We start from the raw sequence: 11588 nt of genomic DNA, 5'->3' as shown, positions 1-11588 counted from the left end.
ATACTGTATTTTTCCATGTATAAGATGGCCCTATGTATAAGACGCCCCTTATTTTGGGGGACTCCAAATTGAGAAAACACCCCCTCAGCACTACCCGTGTATGAGACTAGCCCCAATTTTAAACCTAATTTTTTGGTTTAGAAAACCCTAGTCTTATACACGGAAAAATACAGCAATTGAAATCTCTGTGCTTTGCAAGCAAGTCTGTTTGGATCTGGGTCCAAGCCTGAAATATTTCTGTCTTGAGAAGTTCTCAGTGTACACAGTAAATTTGTTTACATTTCAGAATTGGCTGAAAAGCATGGTTGTGTTTCAGGGACTATACACTGATTTTGTGTTGTAATGACTGTCAGCCCACTAGAAGTGGGAATGTGCAGAAGTGTTGCATTAACCAACATGAAATAGGAAAGACCTTTTGCCAGCATACTGTTACTGTCAATGCAAGCAAGCGTCTGGCCTCCCATTGTGCTAGGTGCCTGTCAGCTATAGACCTGCAGCACCTGCTATTGGAATACCTTACAGTGCCTTGCAGTGCATTTGTTCCTTGTACAGGAAGGTGCTGCATCAGAGCTGCAATGCAACCACAGTTTGGAAGCCAGCGACCGAGTGTTCTAATATATAATGCACTTAAAGTTTGGGAGAAACACTGTTAAATTATATATAAGTCTGACCTAATATTACAATGCGGATTAGCTTAGAGACATGCGGATTTGAAATGTAGCCAGCTATGTAAATAAGTAAAAAGATTACACTTGCCAGCACAGAAATTGATATTAGTGCAGTTGTCACCTAGGATGACCTAATATTCAGCTGCAATTAAGGAAAGTGCTTATTAGTGGCTGAAACCAGTGGTGTTTATCTGCCTAAATTTAACCTCCTTTTCCTTATCAGCCTGGGTTTTTTTCTTAATTCAGTGCAAGAAAGAGTTACTTGCACCGTGCATGGGCGTCTTAAGACATCTCTCATTTATGCCAAGAATGTGAAAGAATGTGCACACTTGGGAGGCATGGTATCAACAAATGAAGATGGCAACATAACACTGTTGCGCCACTCCTCACTGCGTCAAATCATCCTTCAATCACCCTTCTGAATTGTCTGACGGTACCTCACATTAGCATCTCTACACAGCATCTCTATGCAGCTAACTAAAGAGTGAAACTTAAGATTGTATTTTGAACCTAGAGATACTTTGGCTACCCCGGAGCTTTCAGGGGAGGAAGAAGGCCCTACCATGGCATTGAAGGGCATGAGATTATCAAAGAAGGATGAGGCGATACGTTTCCTGTTGTCAGATCTGTCTGACAACTTCATCAAGATCTGTGAAAATATTTTACGAGCTGCTGGAGGCCAGAGTTGACCGCAAGGAAACCCAGTTGTCCAAAGTCACTGAAACAGCTAATGAAGCATTGGCGGTTGGCATCAATTACTCAACTAAAATTAAGAAGCTTTCAGATTTGACCAAACAGGTCCAGCTCCGGCTGGAAGGGGCAAATAACAATTCCCTGTGGCTTGAACACTAAGAGAAGGGGCATTTGGGGGAAAATTGAGGGCCCAATTCTACTGTGTCATAAAATGATGGTTTCACCAAATTCTACTTGAAACCCCACTAAATGACACAGATTTTTGAGAATCCAAGCAGCAACAATCACCCCAGAGACATAGTAGTAAAATTTTCCCACCTTTCAGTGAAAGAAACCATTTTGAAGAAGCTACACACCTGAGAAAATCTGGAGTGGGAAGGAAACCATGGCATGATTCTGTCTGATTTGTGGCCTGTGGCCCGAAACTGTAGGAGAGCTTTCAAGCCCTATACAGAGCAATTACAGAAGGTGGGAGGCCCTATTCCAGTTACTGGTGACAGTACACTGTTGAAATATGATTATTTCCTTGCTGGTTATAGATGCTGCCACCCACTCTGCATGGAATTCAGAGCTCACTAGTGAAATTCAATAAAACCATGTTTACAGGCTGGAAAAAGTGCCCTAGTTACTACTTGTTTTTAAAGGAATTTTATGTTTCCCATATAAATATTTTTTAAGTAGGACTATCCTGAAGTGCATCTGGGCGAGACACATCTGAATACATCAGCTGAACAAAATTAATTGGAATTCTAAACAACACAAAAGGAAAGTAATCTCTGCAGCATTCCTTTGATTTGCATCCATAATTTGCTTTTTCTTCCTCTTTGAATTGCAGCAGGGCACCTGAAAAGATTGAGCAATACAAATATTACCTCTGCTTTCATATCACCCCATAAATAATATTTTTTATTGTTTGTCTTCCTCATTTAATTGATACATGAGCAAATAAGGACATGGGCAAGACAGGCCCAGGTCAGGTTCACAACAGGCAGGAGATTAGATAGCAGATGAAGCAGAACACTGGCGCAAAGATGGTGTATCTCTTCCAGCCTAGCATTAAAGTTTTTGAGTTGGAGCTGCTTGACCCAACTCCTGACCTCAGATGACTCCTATCAGCTATCTTCACCCAGAGGTGCCATCTCCCCCCCTCAGGCTTTGACTTCTTTTGCCTCAGTGCCAGAGGTCAGAATCTCCCTTGGTGCAGACATTCCTTCTTTAGCTTCTTCTGAGAATCCTGGTTCCTCACCCCTATATTGAGCCTAATTCAGTGCTTCATGTAATGATGGGGCCTTCAGGTCATCCTCTGATGAGGAATCCCTCATCTGGGACGTGGAATAAACTAGTTAAAAGAGTGCTTCCAGTCTAGAGCTGTTTTGCTGTGCTGAAGGAACACTCCTGTGCAATGAAATGGAAGCAGCAGCGCTCCTCTTCATAAGAATTGCAGCCCCACAATGTCCTGTGTCCAAGGCAAGGGTTCACATTCTCTCTTTTTTAAAAAAATAATCTTTATTACTTTTAAGACTTACAAGAAAAGAAAAAAGAAGAAAAAAGGCGAGAGAAAAAGACAAAATAGAACAAAGAAGAAAAAAGAAAAAAAGAAGAAACAGTACAATACAATATATAGACAATACAAAACACAACCTTAACACACTAAACTAAACAAAACAACAATTTAAAAACATATACCATACCATTTCATTACTCTGTCTTTCATTCCCTTATTTCATCGACCTCCTCACACCTCCCTTTTTGTATTCCACTTCTGTTACTTGTTTCAGCAATTCCTTTCCATCTTTCTCTATTTTTATCATTATGAATATCTTAACATATTTTTAACCTTAATTTCCATTAATACCAAAGTACTTATTTATACTTAACTCCTTATAACATTTCTACTAAAGCCATAAAGTTTCATTCCAACAATTTTCTAACACTCATTAATTTTACAATATTTCTATATATAAACTTTAAACTTTCCCAATCTTCTTCCACCATCTCTTCTCCCTGGTCTCGGATTCTGCCAGTCATTTCCGTCCATTCCATATAGTTCATCAACCTGGAGATCTTCTGTCCGAGGCTCTTAAATCTTTTCCAAGTCCCTTCTGCAGTTTTTCTCCATATTCTTTGATGTTGAAGATGCTGAAGAGCAGGTCTCGGGGGGGCCGACCCAACCATGCCCCCATTCCCTCTCGACAGACCAGCCAACTCTCCACAGCTAGAACCAAGGTCCATACAATATCTCAAATCATGTTTCAAAGCTCCTCCAGATCCAAAGGCCCCCACAACTCCAATCACCTCCTGACCCAGATTCAGGACCCAAAGGTCAGTAAATCCCTGCATGAAAGAGTCTATCCAACCTTCCTTCTCCAGTCCAAGCAGGGCTCCAATCTTCAAATTCTGACTTTTTCTATATTCATTCATAAAAGGCCTCCACTTATAGTCCTCGATTTGCCTCTGTAAGGCTGGGGCTCCCACTTGTATTACTTTAGGTTCGACAACAACTTTCTCCTTCGTTTTCTCCCCAGTTTGTCCTGTCAAAGTAGGTTCCTGTGTCAAGTCCTGAACAATTTCTGTATTGATGATCACTTTTTGTCCCAAATTAATCACTTTTTGTCCCAAGTTCTCAAGTTTAGTAGACATAACATCCGTCTTCTTGTGGAGCTGTTCCAACGAATAGCTTATCTTACATAATACAGTCACTAAGGCTCCTTCTGTCAACATTCTTAAAATCCAAGGTCAATCTCTGATTCTCACAGTTCTTATCTTGCAGCTGGAAAAACCCCAGCTCCACTCTTGTAACAGTTTCAAAAGCTCCCTCTAGAGGGAAACAGTCTCCACTTGTATCAATCCTTTCAAACACAATTTAAACTATAAAGTTAGTTTCAATTTTCAGTTACTTTTCCTCCTTTTTAAACGCAGAAGGGGACCATGGAAACAATGTATTTCTCTTATTTAGCCATCTGTCAACATACTTTCTGTTCACAGTCAATGAACTCTCCCAAGACGTCAATCTTACTGGCAGCCCGTTTCCAGGTTCAGAGCAGTGGTAATTTGATTTTTCACTCTCTCCTGCAGGCTCACTAGGTCCAAAATTTCCCCCCTCTTCTCCTGCTTCCAAGGGGGGTTTAATAGTTTTAACCGATGGAGATTTAATCCTTTACAAAAGACTTTCCAAGGCTTTAACTTGCAACGTCTTTGCTTCAATCTATTTACAAAAGAGGAAGGCGGACTTCCTGTTTAAAACCTTCCCGTTTCGATGCCAAATTAATAAATTTAAAGATCCAATTTTCCGTTCTACTCACGGGTAGTTGTTTAAAGTCAAATTGTCCACAGGAAAAAGTCAGCGCTCTCCGGCAACAGCGATGCGGCTTCACTCCGTGAAAGAAGCAATCAATTCGAAGCACCGCGCCGCTCACCCCACTTCGCTCCGGATCCCCAAATCAGGGTTTCCCCACGAGTAGTGGAGGCGCAAAAGGTGCCAGCCGAATCCCAGGTTCACAAGCTTCTCCCGCCTGTGATTTCAGTGGGTCTCCGCCTTCGCCGTGGCAGTCAGACCCTGATTTCCACGGAGCAAATTCCTCCCGATCGGAGGAACTCCGCCATTGCCTGGAGGCGCCAACCCGGAAGTCCCAAGGGTTCACATTCTCCACATGGCCTGGTGCAATTGCAGAATGGCCCACTTTTAAACAGATTAACCACTCAGTATATGAATGAATTGATTGAAATAATAGTTTAAATTAAATAATTAAAACTTCCAATCCCCTTCCTCTCAGTGTTATAAAGAAAGCACAGAGAGTCTGAATGCAAGATACCATATTTGCCATCTGAACTAGAGGGTAAGCAGGGTCTTCTTGTTGTTGGCATCTGTCTGTCTCTCGAAACAATGGAAGACTTCAGGGGTGAAGTCAAACGACTGGAGAGTTACAGCATCTGCTGTGGCTAAAGAGAAGAGAAAAAGCCAGGTAAACCTTGGTTTACTCAGCAGCTACAGGTGTTGCTTTCTCTTCCCACGTTCCTGATATGAACGGGTTACGAAGACATTTGCGTGATTCTGGTTTGGAATGACAAGAGCATGGGAGTGTTTGGACTATTTCCCAGTAAGGCAACAGGAATGCCCAGGGGCTTGGAGGAGAAGAAGAAAATCAAAAGGAAAGTACTTATTCACAGTTTAAATCCTAGCAAAATTGAGAGAGGGTGGGTGGAGAAAGCTGTATGTGGGAAGCAGATTAGTATAACTTTGTCATGAATCATGCCCAAACAGCAATATTTTTATCCCTTGCTGCCCTGTGTGCAAGGCAGAATAACTTGATTGTAAGGCATTTAAAATTGATGTACAGTACTTAATACAGGCAATGTGGAGCTTTAGTGTGAAGGTCACATTTGACTGAGACTGTGAATGGAAAGGTTATTCCTCCTTCGCTGCAAACAGGTGGCTAGTGCTCTTCAGTGTGTTCATAGAAGGCTTGAATGAATCAATTGAAAGTAGGCGTTTCTCATTTGCAGAGGAAAAGCACACAGGCTGCTGCTGATATCAAAAAACCAAGGAGACACGGAAATACCACGTTCCTTTTCTCCACCTTCCTTGCAAGCAAGGGGATTAAGACAATAGAGAATGTGTCTATCCAGCTGTCTGCTACTGCCAAAGCAGTGGTGCCAGAGGTTACTTACTGTAGGGAGAAATGGCATCTGTGAACTGTAATTTGGTGTTGCAGCTGAGAGCATAGAACGCGTAGAATGTAAGGAATCCCAGCCCACATGATTGCCAGCAAGCAGCACTTTTCATCCTTGCAGTAAACAAAGTGCTTCAGTGCATGCTAGCCTTGCCTGGCCTGCTTCTCATGCCAAAGATCCAGAGGTAAGCATTTGTAGGATTTTAATTTACATGTTTAGTTAAGGGTGTTACCGGTATACGCTAATATAGCTTGGCCCAGTAACAAATCAGCAACCTGTGCAGATCTAGCAGGGGTGCCAACTTGATTAAAATATTAATCAATCGCATTACATGGTGTACACACAACATTTGAATGGCAAGTGCCCATCAACTTTGGGGTGACCTGGCCCCCTCAAATATTTTATGGGGGAACTGAAGCCCCCTCGGTCCCCAGGAGTTTGCTCCTATGCTAACTAGACTGGGAAGGAGATTGAGGGACTCTAGGATCCTGCCAAAGCCCTCTTGCCTCCTTCCCGAAGCCCAACTCCTTGCCTTACTTACCCACACGAGGGCTGCAGGGCGGATGGGGGGCATCAAATGTTGCTGAGGACTGCAAAAAAAAGGCCTCAAGGTCACATATTGGACTGTCCTGCCACGTCAATGATGACTACAGCGGTACCTCGGGTTACATACGCTTCAGGTTACATACGCTTCAGGTTACAGACTCCACTAACCCAGAAATAGTACCTCAGGTTGAGAACTTCGCTTCAGGATGAGAACAGAAATCGTGCTCTGGCGGCAACGGGAGGCCCCATTAGCTAAAGTGGTACCTCAGGTTAAGAACAGTTTCAGGTTAAGTACAGACCTCCGGAACGAATTAGGTACTTAACCCGAGGTACCACCGTATTACCAACATTACAAAATTCCAGCTGTTTTCCTACTCAGTCTTCACCAATAAATTAGCAAGCCCTGACCAAGCCTTCACCCATGTCTTGAAGGTGCAATATCCCTCAGTTAGAAGAACCATCTGCGGCAAAGGTTTGCTAAAATGTACCATCTCAGATTAGAAGTAAAGAAGAGCATGTTTGAATACTCTCTCATATAAATAGCCTTCTGCATATAGAACACTTGCAAGTTAGGGACACAATTGCTTTTTTAAATTCAGTGGAGACAAGTTTTTCCTACTGTTTGGGGATAGGCAATTTGTGGTAATATCACAAATTTTATGGTCTGTTTTTTACTGTACAGAAGATCCTTTGCTTATTAGGGGCCACCCCACATTTTCTTCAAAAAATTGCTTTGCACAGGTAACTACCATAGAGTTATCAAAAGTTTCAAAAGTAGGGGGGGTCTGTGGCTTGGCTTTTGAAAAATAGGCAGTCCTCAATAATTAGCTAATTGGGAGCCACTGGTTTAGAAGAGGCTCCAGGTTAGAAAATTAATGCACCTGTACATGAGGCTGTCTTTGAAGACTGTCTGGAAACTGTACAGAATGCATGTGAGATGTCATCTTCCCTAAGGAGAACAAGTTAGCATTTACATGGGGGAAATGCAACAGAAAAGAAATAAGTACAGGTTGTTGTAGCACAGCGAGAAGTAGAATGGGTCTGCTTTTAGCAAAGTCCTAGCAGTGATTTTAGTTTGGCTGTCATTTTGTTTAGGTTGGCTAATGAACTCATTTTGTTTAAAAAAGCCAAGTGTCTTAGAATTTTGGTTTGAGTTAAAGCCACATTGGTGAGAAATGAAGTCACAGTCATGGGTCCCAAGTCTGGAAGTTTTGCGGGAGACAAAGGGAAGCAAGTCCAAGCCCAGGTGAGAGTGCTAATCATTTTTATATACAGTGGTACTTCGGGTTACGTACTTAATTCGTTCCGGAGGTCCATTCTTAACCTGAAACTGTTCTTAACCTGAAGCACCACTTTAGCTAATGGGGCCTCCTGCTGCCGCTGCACCGCTGAAGCACAATTTCTGTTCTCATCCTGAGGCAAAGTTCCTAACCTGAAGCACTATTTCTGGGTTAGCGGAGTCTGTAACCTGAAGCGTATGTAACCCAAGGTACCACTGTACACATCCAGACTTCTACTTGTAAAAAAGTTAGCCAATGCATGCTTTGAAAGTCAGTTTTGTTTTTTTCATTGATCTCCCATACATTTCCTAATGTGTTCTAGACTGCAATTTTAAGATTCTCTTCCTTTTTCAGATTCTCTCCTCCCCCCCCCCCTTGTACACATACAGAGAGAGGCTGGGTTTTCAAAGGATTCCAGCAAGGCTAATTCAAAACCTCCTTTAGTGATGATTATTTTTCTATGGAAAAACACACATCTTATGAAATACTTCAACCTAATGAGTCATTGTATTCTGAAAATAATGCCATGGGTTAAAACTACCTGGAGAGTGGAATTTCCAATGGACAAGATAATTACCCCAATCTTGAAAACTTCACACAGAGCCCTGTGAATAGGAATAACATTGGAACCGACAAAGCAAAACTAATTAATTTCCACAATTGTCCACACACTTCCCGCTTCAAGGGATTTGCTCAGCACACTGAATTTCAGACTCTACCCTGCAAATTTTTTTATTTGCAATGGGGTCACAAATCGAAATAAAGCTATTGATCAGTTTATGTTTTTCAGTTGGGTATAACTTGGAGATGTTAACAGCTGAGATCAACATCAGATAATACTGGATTGGGGTTTCTGTGTAGAACAGGGTGGCAAACCTGTTACCCTCCAGATATTGTTGGACTGCAACTTTCAGCATCCCTGACCATTAGCTATGTTGGCTGCAGTTGATGGCGTTGCAATGTGACAATACAGTGGTACCTTGGGTTACAGACGCTTCAGATTACAGACGCTTCAGGTTACAGACTCCGCTAACCCAGAAATAGTACCTCGGGTTAAGAACTTTGCTTCAGGATGAGAACAGAAATCATGCTCCGGCGGTGCGGCTAAAGTGGTGCTTCAGGTTAAGAACAGTTTCAGGTGAAGAACGGACCTCCAGAATGAATTGAGTTCTTAACCCGAGGTACCACTGTACCCAGAAGGCCACAGGTCAGTCAATCCTGGTGTAGAAAATTAAAAAGGCAGTGGCTGGAAGGGGGTGGAAGCTAAAGTCTAAACATCTGGAGGCCCCCAAGGTAGTAAAAATTCACTAATGAAAGCAGGAAGGTGAAGCAAAGAGGGGGAAGGGAGGGAAAATGGGTTAGATCGAGGATATGAACTCATGAAGAGGCACAACCAATGAGAAGGTAAATTTCTAACTAGCCTGTTGTATACAAAGGGATTGCTGGGAGGCTGGAATCAGCAAAAGCTGACAGGTTCGAGTGAGCCTGCATTCCAATACAGGGCAGGACTGAAAATAAATTGCTCCTGGTACTGGGAAACTTCCAAAGAGGGAAGAGTAGTCTGAAGGTGTCTGATACAATGAACGGTGTGATCAGTGAATATGGAACACGTTCTCAGATAGGGAACATCAGCATTGTTGTCTTCTGCTGGTCCAAAACTTGATCCTGGGCCTTTAAAGGATTGTGGCATTTAGTGAAATACATTCCTGATACTTATTCTAAACATGTCTATCATGTCACACTAATATGTGAAGTGATTCAGAACAGAGTGAGACTGGCTTCCAATAAATGGTGCACAGGATTGCCCCCTTTGCTGCTCGAATGCTATATATGTGTGGGGAGAAAATGAACCCTGTATTTATGATGCAAGTGAGTTCTGGTATTTCTTTTGACCATGCTTTTTTATCCAAAGCTTTCCATGCCCCCAACTTCCATTGCTAATCATACCTGTGACTGTCAAAAGCTTTCAGACACAAGCAGGAACTGCTCTGGAATGTATATGAAGAGCTATGCATCACTTATACTGTGGATGGTTTTTATTATTCTGTTCAGTTTTGGGGTTAATGCCAAAGAATCCCCTCTGGGGGTGTTGTGGATTCAGCCTGTCAGTTTCTGCCTTTTCTGGCTCCCAATTTCAATCAAATCTAAATAGAAACCTGAAATGTCCCAAAATGCTTTGCAATTGCTAGGTATGTCTGAAACTAGGAGTCTTCTGTAAATGGGAGGTGTTTTTCTATCTCTCAATGGAAGCAGCAATTTGAAAGGCATCTCCCTGAAATCCAGGTGCCACAGACATTACCTGAGCTTCCAGTGACAAAGCTGGATCTAGAAGCACCTCTGGAGTGCAAGCCTACTCCTGTATAGGGAGCGCAAGTCCATCCGAAGGCAAGCAACTGACCAAATTCTTGGACACAGGAACCATTCAGCCACAGTGCCTTTTTCTTACCAGGATTTAAGCTAAGCTTGTTTTCCTCATCCATCTCACCACTGAATTCTGGCACTTCTGTTTTAAAGGAGTGTTTGCTGCTGTCTCATTGCTTAATTTTGGAATTGGAAGTCTTGTTCTGAAAATCTAACCCTCCTGCTACCAACTCCTGTTCCCTGGAACTGATGGAGGAGGATACCATGGCCAATGTTATCGACAGCTTAAGAGAGATGTACAACTGCAGCAAGGATTTTATATGTGCAGAAGTGGAAGGAAATGGCAATACTCACAAAAGAAGAACGGAGCAACAAACTAATGGACTATGCCAAAATGGCAAAATTACCTGCTAGACTAAGAGCCTCTACCGATGAGGTTTTTTGTAGAAGAATAGAAACCCTTTTCGGATTACAAGTAAATACTTTTATTTCTTGTCCAATACGAGATGGATTTATATCTCGTGCAACAGAAGAACAAGAATATGTTATTTTCAGGTTTATATTTTATAATTTGTGTCATGTTAGAAACAAGTGGACAGTTCAGACAGTGGAGATATAACGTCTTATTGATATGCGAAGTCACAGAAACGTAAGAATGGTAGCGTATGATGTTCTTAAAATATATTATGTGAAAACCATATATATATATATATAGGGTTTTCACATAATACATATTATGTATATGTGAGAGAGAGCAGGAGCAACGTTGTACTCCCCGTGTCCCACTCTCTGCAAATGTAATCCATCCAGGTAGCCAAAGCCAACTCAGCCCCATGGCCAGTCCTGAAGCCAGGTTGGAAAACATCTAAATAATCTCTGCCATCCAATAATGCTTGTAGCTGTCCTATCACAACCCTCTCCACCACCTCCCCCAATAGGGTATTTGCAACAGGTTGATTGTTCCAATCCCAAAGGTCAAAATCCAGTTTATTTGGGAGAGGCCGCACTACAACTTCTTTCAATGGAGCAGGGACCATCCCTTCATACATTGGATTGCTCTGTATCTGTCCCAAGGGTCAAACTACATAGTGTCACGAGTTTGTGGAAGTCCGTTTGGATGATGTTATTGGATCCCTTCCAGGCCAGTGATTCTGTATCCAGCGAGGGTGAGAATCTAGTAGAAGAGGTTGCTGAACCAGGCAGACATTTTTTTTTTGTAAGAAAATGACTTTAACTGGCCACAGAAGGAGTCTCTCTCTCTGTCTCAATTTTTATTGACAGCTTAATTTTTAATTTTTTATTGGAATTTTATTTACAACATAACACAACCCCCCACCCCCAATACACTAATCCACCCTCATTAAACATA

The sequence above is a fragment of the Podarcis filfolensis genome, assembly GCF_964270895.1.
Source record: "Podarcis filfolensis genome assembly, chromosome: 11".
Taxonomy (NCBI): Eukaryota; Metazoa; Chordata; class Lepidosauria; order Squamata; family Lacertidae; genus Podarcis; species Podarcis filfolensis.
Note: the sequence above shows the minus strand (reverse complement) of the source record.